Source organism: Rhinoderma darwinii, chromosome 5 (assembly GCF_050947455.1).
Source record: "Rhinoderma darwinii isolate aRhiDar2 chromosome 5, aRhiDar2.hap1, whole genome shotgun sequence".
NCBI lineage: Eukaryota > Metazoa > Chordata > Amphibia > Anura > Rhinodermatidae > Rhinoderma > Rhinoderma darwinii.
Window position 1 is genome coordinate 273,741,247 of NC_134691.1, and position 17,887 is coordinate 273,759,133.

General features: G+C 42.5%; 1 protein-coding gene across 3 annotated transcripts in view; it reads left to right on the forward strand.

Annotated features, from left to right (window-relative positions):
* The window catches only part of OSBPL10 (oxysterol binding protein like 10), a 362,776-nt gene that overhangs the window by 274,396 nt on the left and 70,493 nt on the right, over positions 1 to 17,887 (forward strand). The gene's annotated exons all lie outside the window — the stretch shown is intronic.

Below are 17,887 nucleotides of genomic sequence, written 5' to 3' on the forward strand. Positions count from 1 at the left end.
GTGGTCAGGTGGAAGTGTCTTATTTTGACTTATATAGTGTCGGGAAAGGTATGAATAAAGCTCTCCCAAACTTAAAAGGGTTGTCCCACGTTTTATTTATTTATTTATTTATAGAATAGGAAATAATACATATTTGTAGTATATTACTTAGTTTATATTCTGCTCACATACATTTCTCATACCAGTGTTAGTGACCTTTGTAAAAAAAAAAAAGGTATAGCCCACAGATTAGTCCATAGAAATGCATCCATAGGACTAAAACTGACGGCAGTCATGTGACCCACATGTGACCACTGGCATTTATGTAACACTGTCCAGGAATATAACCGGTGAATAATAAGTTAATGAGGAGCAGAAGTTATAAAGTATTTCTACCTACAGCAAAATCTCATCATGTCTGTCAGAGTCTGTGAGGAGCAGCTCTTAGATTCTTCTCACTGTCTCTGTGTTTTGTGTTTTTTTAATTAAAGGGGTTGTCCCACAAAATACATGTATCCCCTATCCACAGGATAGAGGATACATGTGTGATTGCTGGGGGTCCGACCACTGGGACCCCCAGCGTTAAGGAGAACGGGAGCACTGGTGCGTATGTCCGTCCAGCACTTCGGTAAACTTTGTCCTTATTGCTGGGGGTCACATCGGTCGGACCCCCCCCAGCGATTACACATGTATCCCCTATCCTGTGGATAGGGGATACATGTGTTATGTGTGACAACCACTTTAACTTTATTAACAGCTTAGTGAAAGTTGTCAGTCAGGCAGCCATTTTAAAAATTATTTACAGACCGTGAATACAGGCACAGTGAAGTAGTTGTTCATCATTATTCCACCATAAATCCTATTCACTAGGCCCATGGATGTGTTCTCTATGTGGCCCCAACACATATATGTCCTGTAACCATGTTGCTAACTGAATGCTACGGGTCGCATGGTGTGTGTGTGTGTCTGTGTGTGCGTGTGCGCGCGTGTGTGTGTGTCATGACTGGCGCCATGTTTAGTCCTATTCAGTTAGGATTAGTTTTTGGGGGGGGGGGGGTTTCTGAAAATCAATAATACATGATTAGAAAAGGCCATTATGTTTATTATTACATTATGTGTGGTCACTCCTGAGATAATAGGGGTGTCTTGAAGATTTTGGAGAAGTGGGTCTATGGAAATATAACGGTGCTAGTGGCAGCACTTTCTCGCTCTTCTGAAAATATCAATAGGGGATAATTTTCTAAATCTACCATTAACCAGAATAGGTTGTTGTTGCTTAGTCATGTGTCAATCTGACAAAATAAAAAAAATTGGGAACCAAAGCTTTGGAGAATGAGTGTCTCGTATAGAAAGGCCTAAGATGCTTCATCAATGCTTTATCAAACGCCTTTTCTCCTTCTAGGCTTAAGAGCATAAAGGATTTTAATTTTTTTTTTTTTTTTTTTTTTTAAAACAAGACCAGTAGAGGATCTATACAATTGGAGTAGTTTTTCTCTTATACTAAAAGCCCTTTTTTTTTTAGGATCCAATACTTCAATAACGTCCCTTTGTAAACCGGGTTACAACTAGCTCAGAATTCCCACCAAATCTTTAAGGATTGCAGAAGGGAAGACCCAACCTAGTATATGGATCTGTGCATGTGGGAGGTTGCGTTTGGCAATGAAAATGTAGAAACCATTTCAAGTTTAAAGTCCACACTTGTATATTTTTGGATTGCAATAAAGACATGTGCTTATCCAGTATACAAGACTTGCAGCATATAAATAAAACAAGCACCTGGCCGATATGGGCACTAACAAAACAGAAGGTTTCCTCACATATTATAAACCAGGAGTACATTGTTCCTTGGATCAGGCTTTCCACACTATCCTTGTGTGGATTCCCAGGCTCTGGCCCTCTCTGCACTAACTGCAGAGCTTTTATCACTCCGTAACGAGCCCAGTAACTTCACCTGAGATAACTGGGCTAGGGGTGACCCCCGTACTGGAGTGGGGAAGGAAATGACCGGTCCCACTACCAATCCTACCTACCATTCCATAGATATCTAGTCCCAGAACACACATTTAACAAAGCCTCCGCAAACTTTGCTGAGCTAACCCAGCATTCCTGGATTCCTTTATCTTGCCCATCTCAACAAACTGAGTGAGATATACACCTCCTCCAGTATTTAACTGCTGTGGGCTTACACTATATACTGTATATAGTAATGATTTTATATAGATTTTATCTGCATCTTAAGATGAAAGAATACTTGTTTTCAACATTCTCCCTTTTGTGTTTGAGTCCTGCCCCTGCCTCCTACATAGCTAAAAGTAATTCATGTAGTTTTGCTGTGACTGGCAGCTACAGTTCTATGTAATATTTACATGCAATTTATCTGTTAGGGTATGTGCACACGCTAGCAGGCTTTTACGTCTGAAATGACAGACTGTTTTCAGGAGAAAACGGCTGCCTCGTTTCAGACGTAATTGCTCCTCCTCGCATTTTGCGAGGCTTCTCTGACCGCCGTAAATTTTGAGCTGTGCTTCATTGAGTTCAATGAAGAACGGCTCAAATTACGTCTGAAAGAAGTGTCCTGCACTTCTTTTGACAAGGCTGTATTTTTACGCGTCGTCATTTGACAGCTGTCAAACGACGACGCGTAAATGACAGGTTGTCTGCACAGCACGTCGGCAAACCCATTCAAATGAATGGGCAGATGTGTGCCGACGTATTGTAGCCTTATTTTCAGACGTAAAACGAGGCATAATACGCCTCGTTTACGTCTGAAAATAGGTAGTGTGAACCCAGCCTTACATTTTTCCAATTGAAGCCAATAGTGTGTGTGTGTATGTGTGTATGTATGTGTGTGTGTGTGTGTATATATATATATATATATATATATATATATATATATATATATATATATATATAATAATGTGTGTGTGTGTGTGTGTGTGTGTGTGTGTGTGTATGTATAATTTATATTATGTCTGGGCAATGAAAAGGGAATGGGGATTGGCATGACATGAGTGATTTTCCCATTATCTATCAATAAATCTTTGAGCTAAACATGGTCATTTGAGGACTGGTTGTTAGGGGCCTCTAAGAACTCCAAGTCATGTCTTGAGGATTTCCCATACAGAAAATACATGTGCTATTTATTGATCTGGTGAAACAAAATAAATCACTTGTGTAATACAATTGGATATTCTGTTGACCTGTTGGGGTTCCTTGATGACTGGTTTGGGAAACACTGCCCTAACATATACAGCCTCGTTAATGGGTTTAAAGAGGCTCTGTCACCACATTATAAGTAGCCTATATTGTACATGATGTGATCGGCGCTGTAATGTGGATTACAGCAGTGTTTTTTATTGAGAAAACCGATCATTTTTGACGGAGTTATGACCTATATTAGCTTTATGCTAATGAGTTTCTTAATGAATAACTGGGCGTGTTTTACTTTTTGGCCAAGTGGGTGTTGTACAGAGGAGTGTATGACGCTCAGTGACCAATCAGCGTCATACACTTCTCCCCATTCATTTACACAGCACATAGCGATATCGCTATGTGCAGCCACATAAACACACTATAACGTTACTGCAGTGTCCTGACTGAATATACATTACCTCCAGCCAGGACGTGATGTTTATTCAGAATTCTGACACTTCGCTAACAGAATCCCGACACTACAGCACAGCAAGCGTAATCTCGTTTGAAATGACAGTTTACAGCGTAATCTCGCAAAATTACGCTTTCTGTGCTGTAGTGTCGGGATTGTGTTAGTGAAGTGTCAGGAGTGTGAATACACATCACGTCCTGTCTGGAGGTAATGTATATTCATTGTCAGGACACTGCAGTAACGTTTTAGTGTGTTTATGTGGCTGCACATAGCGATATAGCTATATCGCTATGTGCCGTGTAAATGAATGGGGAGAAGTGTATGACGCTGATTGGTCACTGATTGGTCAGCGTCATACACTCCTCTGTACAACGCCCACTTGGCCAAAAAGTAAAACAAGCCTAGTTGTTTATTAAGAAACTCATTAGCATAAAGCTAATATAGGTCATAACTCCGTCAAAAATGAAATAAAAAACACTGCTGTAATCTACATTACAGCGCCGATCACATCATGTACAATATAAGCCACTTATAATGTGGTGACAGAGCCTCTTTAAGAGGCAAAGCACCTCTTACAACCAGTGTGTCTCAAATTTTCCATGTAACTGTTGTATGGGCCACACTGAGAACTGGCAGAATTTGCAGTGTGGTGATCGCAGGGACGAGGAGGCTTGGTAGTCCGTTTCACCCCTTTGTTTACTGATTCAGTTGTTGCCTTATTAACATTTTTGTGAGAAAGTTTAGCTACAGAAGATTATCAAATCTAGGAGAATTTTGAGTATTGTACTATTTCCAATTCTTTGGTTTGTTGGAAATCCTGATACGTGTGCTGCAATCCACAGTGATACCCCACAGCCTTGCAGTTCATAGTAACAGTTGCGCCTGGACCCCATGGAACTTATAAAAGCAATTCTTCTATTAACTATAAAAGTGGTGGCATCAACTCACTGAATATTTGTATTGATTTAAATAAAGCGTACTAAAATTAAAAGATTAATTAAAAAGGAATAGTAGCCTTAAGAAAATCGAATTCTTTACTGAGATACCCCAGTCAATGCTTGACAGTTATGTCATTTACTTCAAATGTAGATCAGGTAATTCTTAGATTTATTTAACCTTCTACGTTAAATCTTGAAAAGAATCAGCAGTGTTCTTCAAACAGCTGTCCACCCACGAATTACTCAGTAGCTGGGGAATAAAAATACTGCACCTGACTTGTGAACAGTAGCTGCAGTATCTGCTTGTATATTCGATCAGTTATAAAGCCAAGCTCAGTGGTCACGTCACTGGATCAGAAGTGTAACTAATGCATTCTAGTAATGATTGATCACCACATTCATTTCATCTGTACGGAAATCGAGAGGAGCTTGGAACGGAAGATGCAGGAGAATGACCCCCAGTTACTGCCAGTGCTTTGTAGTAGGTGGCCAAATAGCATTAAAATGCTAGTGAAAGAGTCATGTCTCTTGGTTGTTCTGTGTATGGTATTGACGTGTGTCTACATTTATTAAGTTTGGTATCTAACAATTAATTAAATTGACATTTATTGTATACAGTAAATTCAGAGATTTTTTTTAAAAATGTTTTCTATGTAAGAAACATGTAAGATTATAGAGTTTTCATCGTAATAGAGTTCTGGAAATTAAATATCCACCTAAAAGTCATCACTATCAAAAATAAATCTTATCAAAAACATTTTGACAACATCGGGACATACTAAAGATCGGTAATAGACAAATCATAAGTTTTATGGCCTCTAATAAATAAGCGCAGTAAGTGTTCCAACCTGATACATGTAGGCTAGACGTGGATGACTTCTTCCATGTGTGCTTATATGGCAGAATAGTTTTTGTGATGTTAGATATTATAGAAATGTTAAGTCAAATAGTGTGTGTGACTTAAAAGTTGAATCATATCAGTGGAAATCATGAGTCATATATGAGTTAAGAAGAAAAAAAAGTCATGTGTCTTAAATCACAAAATGAGCTCCATGGACTTATCTGTAGGAGCGGTTTTTAGTAGCTTGATCACGACTATTTTGGGACTTGAGACTCGCTGTATTCATGATTTACAATTGTATTATTGCGCTTATGTTCAGAAAGAATCGTTCAATGTCCTAAATTAATTGCTTTGTAGTAGGTTGCAGCAATTATTTTTTCCTATATTTTATAACTAGAAAAGAGATTAATCTCAAAATGTTGTAAACAATAGTGGTTTTGTTAACCATTTTATAAGGCAATTTAAAAAAAAACCTGTTTTAGCTTAAGCCCTTGGCTTTATGTGTATGTAATAAGAGTATGGATTTAAGAATTAATCTGTATTCTATTATGGAAAGCTTTTAGGCGCTTGGTTATCAAGTTTTATGTTTGAAAAACAATAGCCAAATAAATGTTGAAAACTTCCTTAGCTGTATATTTGACTGCATTTATTTTTAATAAATTGTAGCATACCTCTAATTTCTATAGAAAATCTTAAACAAGGCCTAAAATGCAATGCCAAGTACACCACTACCCCTCCTCAAAACCTGTAAACTGTATATATTAAAGAGGTTTTCCTAAAATGAAAAGTCATGTCATACTGATAAGTTATGCCATCACTTTCTGATTAGTTGGGGTTCAATTGTCAAAACACCAAACTAAGCAGTTTTTCATTTTCGTACACAGTGGGTGGATGACTGAACCTTTGTTCTCGGGATCAGTGGAAAGTCCCAGAAATTGTACCTTCACCAGTCATAATATTAAGGCATATACTAATGATATGCCATAATATTCTAACATTGTAATACCCATTTAATGTGGTGGGGGGAAAAGTACACAAATGTTAAGGCTGAAGCATGTAGGGTAAAAGGCATTTTAAAAAATCACGTTCATCAACATATAACATATGGCTGCTGCAGTATGCCACATTCCAGAATGCGGAATAAAGAGCAAGTGTGAACCTGGGCACATACTAGTCCTTCTCAATGAATTAGAATATCATCAAAAAGTTAATTTATTTCAGTAATTCAATTCAAAAAGTGAAACTCATATATTATTTAGATTCATTACACACAGAGTGATCTATTTCCAGCATCTTTTCTTTTAATGTTCATGATTATGTCTAACAGTTAATGAAAACCCAAAATTTAGTGAACAGGAAATTAGAATATTATATAAAGCCAATTTAAAAAATGATTTTTTAATACTGAAATGTTAGCCTACTGAAAAGTATGTACAGTATATGCACCCAATACTTGGCCTGGGCTCCTTTTGCATGAATTACTGCATCATGGCATGGGAACGATCAGCCTGTGGCACTGCTGAGGTGTTCTAGAAGCCCAGGTTGTTTTGATAGCGGCCTTCAGCTCGTCTGAATTGTTTGATTTGGTGTCTCCTCTTCCTCTTGACAATACCCCGTAGATTCTCTATAGGGTTTAGGTCAGGCGAGTTTTCTGGCCAATCGAGCACAGTGATACTGTGGTTATTAAACCAGGTATTGGTACTTTTGGTAATGTGGGCAGGTGCCAAGTCCTGCTGGAAAATGAAATCAGAATCTCCATAAAGCTTGTCAGCAGAGGGAAGCATGAAGGGCTCGAAAATGTCCTGGTAGACAGCTGCATTGACTCTGGACTTGATATAACACACTGGACCAACACTAGCAGATGACATGGCCCCCAAACCATCACAGACTGTGGAAACTTCACACTGGACCGCAAGTAACTTGGATTGATGCCTCTCCACTCTTCCTCCAGACTCTGAGATCTTGATTTCCAAATGAAATGCAACATTTACTTTCATGTGAAAACAGGACTTTGGACCACTGAGCAACAGTGTTGATCCACTAGTCCAGAGTCAGCGCAGACGTCTACCAGGAAATTTTAGAGCACTTCATGCTTGTTTCATTTACAAATCTTTGTGGAATATACTAATATAAAGCAATAATGTTTTGCAAAAAATATATATGGTAATGATCCCTGACAGTCCCCCCTAGCGCCCATGAAGAGCGGTAAGCCGCCGTATACAATTTATAGCAGCGCTACTACGCATTATACATTCAGATCGATCAAGTCCCCAGTACGGCTCAGTGCCCGACGAAGGTCTTACCACCGAAACGTTGACGTTGCACATATAGCCTCTGGCATTTATCCTGAGAAACAAATAAATATAATTTTTGAAACACAATCAAGGTGTGCAGACTACAATTCTTAACCTACATCCGGGTTGGGACCCTACCTCGAGCACCCAAAGATACCGGTGCTATCTGAACACAACCATAGATATACACACAGCGGGGATGTCGCCTCTGTCGCCTGAGATAATCCAGCCAACCGACGAGGGCTATACATATTCCCACCAGACCGTTCACTAACACAGATAAGTCGAAGATTAATAAAATAAACTGACTTACCGTGTTATTGTGGAGGTGATCAGGCTCCTTCAGTGGGCAGTTCCGGGTCGTCTGTTTCACCCTGTGATTGTCGGTTGTCCGTATTCCGAGATCCCCTCAAGTGTGGCCCCACGCTTGGAGCCAATTGTCAGGGCAAATTTCCTTTTCCCTGTTATTTCACACCGAATAGCCACCTCTTTAAATTCAGAACTGAGAGCATGCGTGGAAAAAGTACACCAGGCAGACAAGTTGGTATACATCCTCCCTCAGTCAAGCATGAAGTAAGAACTGACCTTTTTATTGAACAAAGAAAGAAATACAAAACTCCTCCCTAGAGATGTGGGACGTGCTTAAGCCCCATTGGCTCTATTCAGCTGTAAGTTCTTCTATACACTCCTCTTGCATTCCAGGGGCTGTGTCTCCATAGACGTGCCCCTGATACAGGTTCCATCTTGTTTCATTTACAAATCCTTGTGGAATATACTGATATAAAGCAATAATGTTTTGCAAACAATATACATGGTAATGATCCCTGGCATAACCTCCTAGTTGTACCACAAGCATTTCCTTCAGTAGATGACAAGCAGTTGGCCCCGGGAAATACAATTCATATGTTGGTAGTCATAAACTTCCCGTAACCGTAATGATACCACAAGAGATAACTCCTGTTCTGTTTTCTGCTGCAGATTTTATCTAGTTTTCCCCCTACATCTTGTCTAAAACACCCCCATGACTTACTAATAGGGTACATGTAGGCCATCCATTATACAATTCACTACTCTACCAATAAAATATTCTGAACTATGCCTGATTTCATTTATTACAGACATTTGGGATTTTGTGTCTATTGCTAGTATCTTCTTTTTGTACATTTAAGCATGCTGAATATCTACAGGCCAAAAATTATTGTGTATTATATTAAAGCAGAAATTCTCCTATGAGGCAGTGAAAGACTGTTAATTGGTTTCTTGAAAAGTTTATGGTAGAATACAGTCTACCAAGCAGTTATAATTGTAGAAAATATGCTTTGAGTCAGGCACAAGACTGGGCAGTTTAGCCTCCGAGTGTTCTGGGATGATGTAGCTCGCAGTGGGTAAGCAAAAAAAGAAGACAATTCTAAGAAAAACAATGTGTTGTTATTTGACATTTATAGACTCCATTTGGGCACTTGAGAAAATTAGAAGCTACTATGCTGTTGGCTAGACTTTGGCTAGAGGTGAGGAGCAGAAATTGGTACTGTGCAGGATATTTCATAGTCATGCATTACATAAATTCTAGAGTAACCATTGTTAAATCTATAATTTTTTTAGACAGATTTTTTCACACTTCTAGTTTCTTTACAACTAAATCTAAACAGGTTCACTCCTAAACATGACCAAAGCATTGATCACAGATTTCTCGAAGTTAGGAATTCAGATCCTGTATGAAACATTGTGATTTATGAATGGGTTAACTATTTCCATTAGAAACCACATTGACTTCAAAACATGGTGTAAATTTCAAGTGCTGACTTCTAAGCGCATTCATAGTTAGTACGGTTGAAAAAAATACATATTTCCATCAAGTTCAACCAAGGGATGGGAAGTGGAGATGGGGGAAATTATAAAGATTTGTTTTACCCCTATTGATTCGGAGGTATTTTTATTTATTTTTTAAAAACACTAAAAATAAATAATGAATAAATAAATATAAAAATTATTGTTACGCACACCACTCCCGACACACGTGACTTGGATGCTACTGTAAAGGGGAACTCCGCTTGTCCACTCTCACTATTACACACACCTATCGCAACAGGCTAACAATGAGTTAAAGCACACCCCAAAACCATTTCACACATCCACACAAAGCGCCGCCACTTGCCGTATTAGGCCGACAAGAACCTCCTCCTGGTAACGCACACGTTCACACAGCCACACACTGAATCTAAATAGCATTCAACAGGTTATGCTTTTCCTCTTCAAGGTTGTTGGTAGGTTTAAAGTGCAGTGCTTACAAAAAAGGTTACATACATACATACAAGCAAAACAGTTACAAAATAAAAGGGAATAACGCAAAGAATAACAGACCTCTTACGTATTTGATAGGTTAGAGATCCCGCTGAGGAGAACAGCTTGAAGGTGGACAGAACTGCAATGTGGTCGCATCTCCTGTGGTCTGACACTGTGTATTTCTTGGTATGCCTTTATAAAGGGTCCAAACAAGACCTCTCACCCCTCCTCCTGGTCAGGTGGACGGAGGATGGCTAATTACATGCAAAACAGGGGAAGTTGCCGGACACAATTCTAATCGGTCATAAATCCTTATATGAATCTCGTAGTGATCTTGGCATACCAAACATGACTATGAAATATTAATAATTGTAACCATCATTCAGTTCTGGGGTTTCTCATGGCCGAGAATCCCTGCGCTTGAGACCCAAGGAGCGTCTGAGTTCCTGGATCATATACACCTAGCTGGGTTATATACAAGATGAATTATGACAGGGGTGGCTTTGAAGGATTATATTTATTTTGTCCCATACAGCCATTTCTGTAGACACTGTGGGTACTGGAGTCTGGCTTCCAGTGTATTGACTATATGAGCACCCAGGTGTGATGGGAGCCCCACAGAGACAAAGTTGGTCCTTGTGTTGACATGCAAATTAATTTGATTATGTACATCCTGATTATCCCCCACAGTCAGGGAGATTTACCTGATGCATGGGCTTTAACACATAACTCATGACACCTCTCCCTTTTATAGATGGCATGGGAGATTGATTCACAACCTGAAAATTAAGAATATTACATCTCCCAAAGACTGGTTTATCACACCTCCCCCTTTATGATGTGCCCAGGGAAACTGACTTACATGTCATTTCCTAAGCACATCCCCTTGGCGGGATTACCCGTCGGCGTTCCCATGTTCACTTCCCTTCTTATGCTGGATCGTAAATTCATACTGCTGTAGAGCTAGGCTCCACCGCAGTAGTTTGCCATTATCACCCGCCACCCTGTGTAACCAGCTAAGAGGGTTGTTATCGGTCACTACAGTGAAACTACACCCATAAAGGTAGGGTTGCAACTTCTGCAGGGCCCACACTATGGCTAAGCACTCCTTCTCTATGGTGGCGTATGCCACCTCCCTGGGCAGAAGCTTCCTGCTTAAATATATAACTGGATCTCCCCCCTCCCCCTTTGAATTTATCTGGCTGAGAACTGCACCCAGGCCTTAGGTACTGGCATCAGTCTGGACTACGAACCTTCGAGTGAAATCTGGGGCTTGCAACACCGGAGAACTGGCAAGGGCGGCTGTCCAATTCACTATCTGAGGCAGCTACTTCTTGGTTAGTTCAGTCAGGGGCCTCACTAGGGCACTATAGTTAGGTACAAACTTACGGTAGTACCCAGCGGTACCCAAAAAGGACCACTTGTTTTTTCGTGGTTGGGGTGGGCCAGGCTGTGATTGATCTACCTTCCCGGGCACTGGCTTCAGAGTACCCCCACCCACTCTGTGTCCTAGGTATTGCACCTCCGTCATGCCTATCTGACACTTTCCGGGCTTGATAGTCAGGCCTGCGGTTTGGACCCACCTGAGCACCTGCGACAGGTGCGACAGGTGTTCTTCCCAGATGGAGCTGAACACGGCAATGTCATCCAGGTTAGCTACTGCAAACCCTTCAAGTCCCTCAAGCAGCTGATTCACTAAGAGCTGGAAAGTGGCAGGTGCGTTTTTAATGCCAAAGGGCATCACCCTGGATTCATACAATCTGAAAGGTGTAATAAAAGCAGACTGTTCCTGCGCTTCTATGGACATGGGAATCTACCAATATCCTAGATATTGAGCACTGGCTAACTGATCTAGTAACTCATCTATGCGGGGCATTGGATATGCGTCAGAAACTGTGATGGCATTTAATCTCCTATAGTCTACACAGAACCGTGTCGTCCGGTCATTTTTGGGGATAAGGACTACAGGTGAGACCCATGCACTCTGTGATTTTCGGATTACGCCCAGATCCAACATTTCATATCTGCCCACACCTCTAAGGAAACCCGGTAGGGGGGTTGTCTGATAGGAGTATGATCCCCAGTGTCCACATGGTGGACTGCCAGCTGGGTTCTCCCCGGTTTCCCAGTGAAAGTGGGTAGAAAGGGGTATAATAACTCACGCAGCTGGGACATCTGGTCCTCAGATAGCTGCAGGCTAATCTGGGCATCTTCAATGGACCCAACCTCTTTCGCAGTAGCGACTAGATCTAGAAGGGCATCACTCCCCCCTTCCTTTGGCCAACTGCACAGTAGCAGGGTGCATGCTTCCTGGTCATAATGGGCTTTCATCATGTTGACGTGAAAAACCTTTTTCTTTTTCCTCACATGATCTATGGTCACCACATCATTGACATTATTTAGGAGTTGGTGAATGGTATAGGGGCCTTCCCAAGCGGCCTGTAATTTATTTTGAGTCATGGGGACTAACACCCACACTTTCTGGCCCACTTCATAAACTCTTTCTCTCGCATTGCGGTCATACCATTGCTTTTGGCTGGCTTGGGCCTGCACCATGTTCTCCCGTACCAACCCGGTCAGGATTTGCATCTGATCCTGGAACCTCATGACATACTCTATTATCGATACCTCTGGAGTAACCAATTCTCCTTCCCAGGATTCTCTTATCAGATCTAGGGGGCCCCGTACTCGTCTTCCATACAGGAGCTCAAAGGGGGAGAACCCCGTTGAGGCCTGCGGTACCTCTCGGTAAGCAAACAGGTGGGGGAAATACCGCTCCCAGTCGCACCCATGGGACTCGACCAACATCTTGACCATTTGTTTGAGGGTCCCATTAAATCGTTCACATGGACCATTAGTCTGTGGGTGATAAGGACAGGCTACAAGGTGTTGCACCTGCATTTTCTTACAGAGGTACTGCATCAGGTTGGACATAAACTGGGTCCCCTGATCGGTAAGCTTCTCCCTGGGAAATCCTACTCGAGCAAATACACTTATCAGGGCATCAGCCACCTTGTCGGCCCGAATGGAGGATAACGCTATGGCTTCTGGGTACCCAGTAGAATAATCTACCACCGTTAAGATGAAGCGTTTTCCGGAACTGCTGGGTATGGCCCAATGATATCCACAGCGATTCTCTGGAAGGGTTCATCAATGATTGGCAAAGGGGCTAATGAGGCTTTTGGAATATGTCCCGACTTTCCCAGCCTTTGGCATGTGACACAGGAACGGCGGTAGTTTGCTGTGTCGGTTCCCATTTTAGGCCAATAAAAATTATGAGCAAGCCTGGCTTTAGTCTTCTGTACCCCTAAATGTCCAGCTAAGGGGATCTCATGGGCAACCATCATTAATTGCTCATGAAGCTGGTGGGGTACTATGAGCTGTTGCTCTTTTAACCATGCCTGTTGGTGATCACAGGGAATGGTCTCCCTATACAGCCTGCCTTGATCCCAGAATATCCTCTCCTTGTCAGATTCATCAGGTGTTTTTCCAGAAAGGTCCCTTAGCTTGTCTAAGCTGGCATCATCCTGTAAAGCAGCCTGGAACTCTTGGCTCTGGGTGGCTAGGAGGGAAGTAAAAGCGACAGCCTCGCTGGGCTCCTCTACACTTTTTGGGCTGTTAGCTGGCAGACAGATATCGAAGTTATGGCTATTTTGACTGCAGGTCACGGCTGATACGTAAGTCCGCTTCTGGCTAACTAGGGTCTGGGGTCACTCTGAGTAAATACCATATTACCGTTATCAGGACATATCTCTAGAGCATCACTGGTTATATGACTATTACCGATTACCTTCGTAGCATCACCCAATAGTATGGCATTATAGGGTTCCACATAGTCACATAGCACATTAACATAATTAGACAGTTCTACATAGCAGGGTTCAGAGAGATCAAGAGGGGAACATATTACCTTATCGACATCACACATTTCAACAGAGGTTGGGGGGTCATCAGCAACATCTGAAGCAACATACTGAGATACTAACATTAGTTGGAATATTTTCAGACACCCCCACATCTTTTAACCCCCTCCCTTCACCCCAATCAAGGTACACCCGTGCCATGTGCAAAGCAGGGTTGACTCCCCCAATCCCTGTGACAGGGTCTTTCCGGGAATAATGTCCTTCGAAGACACAAGTTCGGGACAGACCAGGGTCATCTCAGCGCCGGTGTCTCTTAGCCCCACAGTGACCGTATTGCCCACAGTAACTGACTGCAGATTATCACTGGGTTTCCCCTCAATCCCACCCACACACAAAACGGCTGGAGAGGAGCCAGGTGGCTTTGGCAGGGGGGCATTCTTTTTTTTCTCAGGGCAGGTAGTGCTGAGGTGGCCCAATTTTTTACACACAAAACACCTGCGGGAATCAAATGCAGGCCTGGTGGGCGGAACCGGGCCAGGACCCCCGAAGGGTCGGTTGGCAAAATAAAATGTGTTTGTAGTTGGCTTACCCCCTTTCGAGTTGGCAATAGAAGGTTTCCGCACTGCTGGTTCCCGGTTGGCAACATAGGCATCCGCAATGTGTGCTGCCTGGGCTTCATCCTTGGGCTCCTGGTCCAATACAAACTTTCGTAATTCCACAGGGCAAATGTGCAACAATTGATCTTTAATAATCAGATCCTCCAGACCCTCAAAGGTAGTGATTGAAAACCCTCGGATCCAGTGCTGGAGGTTGATTCTCAGGCCATCTACAACATCTGAGTAGCTGTCGTTAGGTCCGCGTTGTAAAGTCTGGAATCATTTGCGATAAACCCCTGGGGTGAGGTTATATTTCCGGATCAACGCTTGTTTAATGACCTCATAATCCCGATCCTGGTCTTATGGAAGAGGTGCAAATACTTCCAAGGCTTTGCCTCTTAACCCTGGGGTTAGGTACCTGGCCCATTGCTCACTGGGTAACTGGTACTGTCTGCAAGTTTTTTCAAATCCTCTTAGGAAAGTGTCCAGGTCCCCATCCTTTTCTGTAATAGGAAAGTGCTCCAGATGAGGTTTAAATGTGGTTGTTGTATCCCTGGACTCTCTGTTCTGTGATGCAGAATTGTGCAATTGGAGTCGTGCTAACTCCAGCTGGTAATCTCGCTCTGCCTGGCGCTCTGCCGCCTCTCGCTCGGCTTGGCTTACTTGTAAAATAAGCTGCATACGCATTTGGGGGTAACGCTCACACATCTCTTGAAGTGGCAAACAAGAGTCCATTCCACTCCGAGAACTGCTGCTGCTGGTACCCTCTGGGTTTGCCAGTTCCGGAGCCATATCCATTGCTTCATCCCCATTTGCTGTATAGGTCCCTGGCTCAGGTACCAAACGACGTTGGTGCTTGGCATCATCCTCTACCAACGCCCAGATCAGCATTTCTTTTGTTTTGTCAGTCCCATCCAGACCTCTCTGCTCACAAAGGCTGATCAAAACGGCTTTGTCTTGCTTCTTGTAAGTAGCTGCCATCTTAGCAGTTACTTGCCAAATAAAAATAGAAAAGAAAAACAAGATGGGAGGGGAACTGTATGCAGGAATATCTTAATTAACAAAAAATAAATAAGCACTGAGTTTGACCTTGTAAACCGGTGAGCTCCTCGCAAGGATTCTGCCAGTCCTTAAGGCCCTGTTCACACGGAGTTTTTTGCAGGAGGAAAATTCCTCTTGTAAAAACTGACCCTGGAGGTTTTCATGTTTGATGTGGTTTTTGACGTGGTTTTTGACGTGGTTTTTGAGGCGGTTTTCCAGGCGGTTTTTGCCGAGGTTTTCACACGCATGAGGCTGGGTTCACACAACCATGTTACGTACATAATGTACGGAACGTATTTCGGCCGGAAGACCCGGACCGAAGACAGTGCAGGGAGCCGGGCTCCTAGCATCATAGTGATGTACGACGCTAGGAGTCCCTGCCTCTGCGTGGAACTACTGTCCCGTACTGTAATCATGATTACAGTACGGTACAGTCGTCCTGCAGCGAGGCAGGGACTCCTAGCGTCGTACATCACTATGATGCTAGGAGCCCGGCTCCCTGCACTGTCTTCGGTCCGGGTCTTCCGGCTGAAATACGTTCCGTACATTACGGACGTAACATGGTCGTGTGAACCCAGCCTGACATCCTTCTGTCAACGGATCTGTCACCATTGAAATGAATGGTGATGCAAACGGAACTTACTTCACACTTGCCTTTCCGTTGAGGGGTTCCCCTGACTGAAAGCACCGACGGAACCCCTCAGCAGAAACCACGCTGATGTGAACAGGCCCACATTAAAAAAAACATTGTTTTCTGTTTGCATCATCATTGACTTCAATGCTGATGGATCCGTTGCTAATGGGATTCCCTACACTGCGGTATTGGTTCAGTCGAAACGACAGAACCCTTTGCACAACGGGGACAAACAGAAACCATTAGCAACGGATCTGTCACCACTTCACACTTGCCTTTCCGTTGAGGGGTTCCCCTGACTGAAAGCACCGACGGAACCCCTCAGCGGAAACCACGCTGATGTGAACAGGCCCACATTAAAAAAAAAAAAGTATACTTACTTCTTGAATCAATTTCCCAACATCAATGTCCATTCGGTGGTACACCTCTGCTGTCGTCATTTCTGTTCCTGAAATGTTAAAAAAAAATAAAAAAGAGATGACATACATGAACAACTGCATAACAAAATTAAAAAATTAAAAATAAAAAAATTGAAAAAAAAAATCTAAAAAAAAAATCAGAAAAAAAAATTAAAAAAAAAATTCTAAAAAAAAATGCACAGCTCCATACATGTATAGCATGTATGGAACATAGGAGCAAGTGCACTTACTTGTATTTGGATGCAGGACTTCGGTTTTCTGTATCCCTGAGTTCTGTCCACGATGTTTTTCAGGCTCCACGAGCAGACAGGAAATGACAGCCCCTTGCTGGGCTGGACTAGCAGCAGGAGACGACTCCTGCAAAACACTCGGCAATATACTCGTCAGAAAACACCTCACTAGTTCGAGGTGTTTTTTGACGTGTCCCCATTGCTTTCAATGCGGTTTTGGACGCGGAAACCGCATCAAGAAGGGTCATGTCCCTTCTTTTTGCCGCGAGGCGTTTTTTTTACTCGCGGTAAAAAAACGCCTCCGTCTCCCATTGAAATCAATGGGAGTCATTTTGGGTCGTTTTTGGCGCGTTTTCCGACGCGTTTTCCGCGTCAAAAAACGTGTCAAAAAACTCCGTGTGAACAGGGCCTAAAGAGGCTCTGTCACCAGATTATAAATTCCCTATCTCCTACATAATCTGATCGGCGCTGTAATGTAGATAACAGTGGTTTTTATTTTGAAAAACGATCATTTTTGAGCATAGACTGAACTATATTACATAGCTTGGTGTCATCTGTAAACATAGAAATAGTGCTATTGATCCCATCCTCTGTCATTAATAAATAAATAGAATAATAGCGGCCCCAGCACTGAACCTTAGGGTACACCACTTATAACCGAGGACCAATCAGAGTAGGAATCATTGACCACAACTCTCTGGATACGGTCCTTGGGCCAATTTTCAATCCAATTCCAAACTATACTTTTTAAACCTATAGACCTTAATTTACCCATTAGGCGTCTATGAGGGAAAGTGTGAAATGCCTTTGCAAAGTCCAAAAACACCATATCCTCTTCATAAAAACAAATCCGGTTGGTTTTACAACTTCTGCACCAAAAACTTAGAGGCCCATGCCGGGCCCTGTACTTTGCCCCCCTCTCCCGATCAGACTTCCCCCTTCCCCTCTCCTCCACTTTCCCATCCCCATTGGACAACTAAAAAAAAACAACTATGCTCAATTCACTACTTCTCTTCTCCCATCCAGTTCCCCACACCCCCTCAGCATGCTGCAGCTGTGGTGGAAAGGATGGTGCAACTCCAAGATCCTGGCACCACAATTGTGGAGCACGGCCAGCTGGAAGATGCAACACATTTATAAAGAGGCGTTCGCCTCTTAATAAATG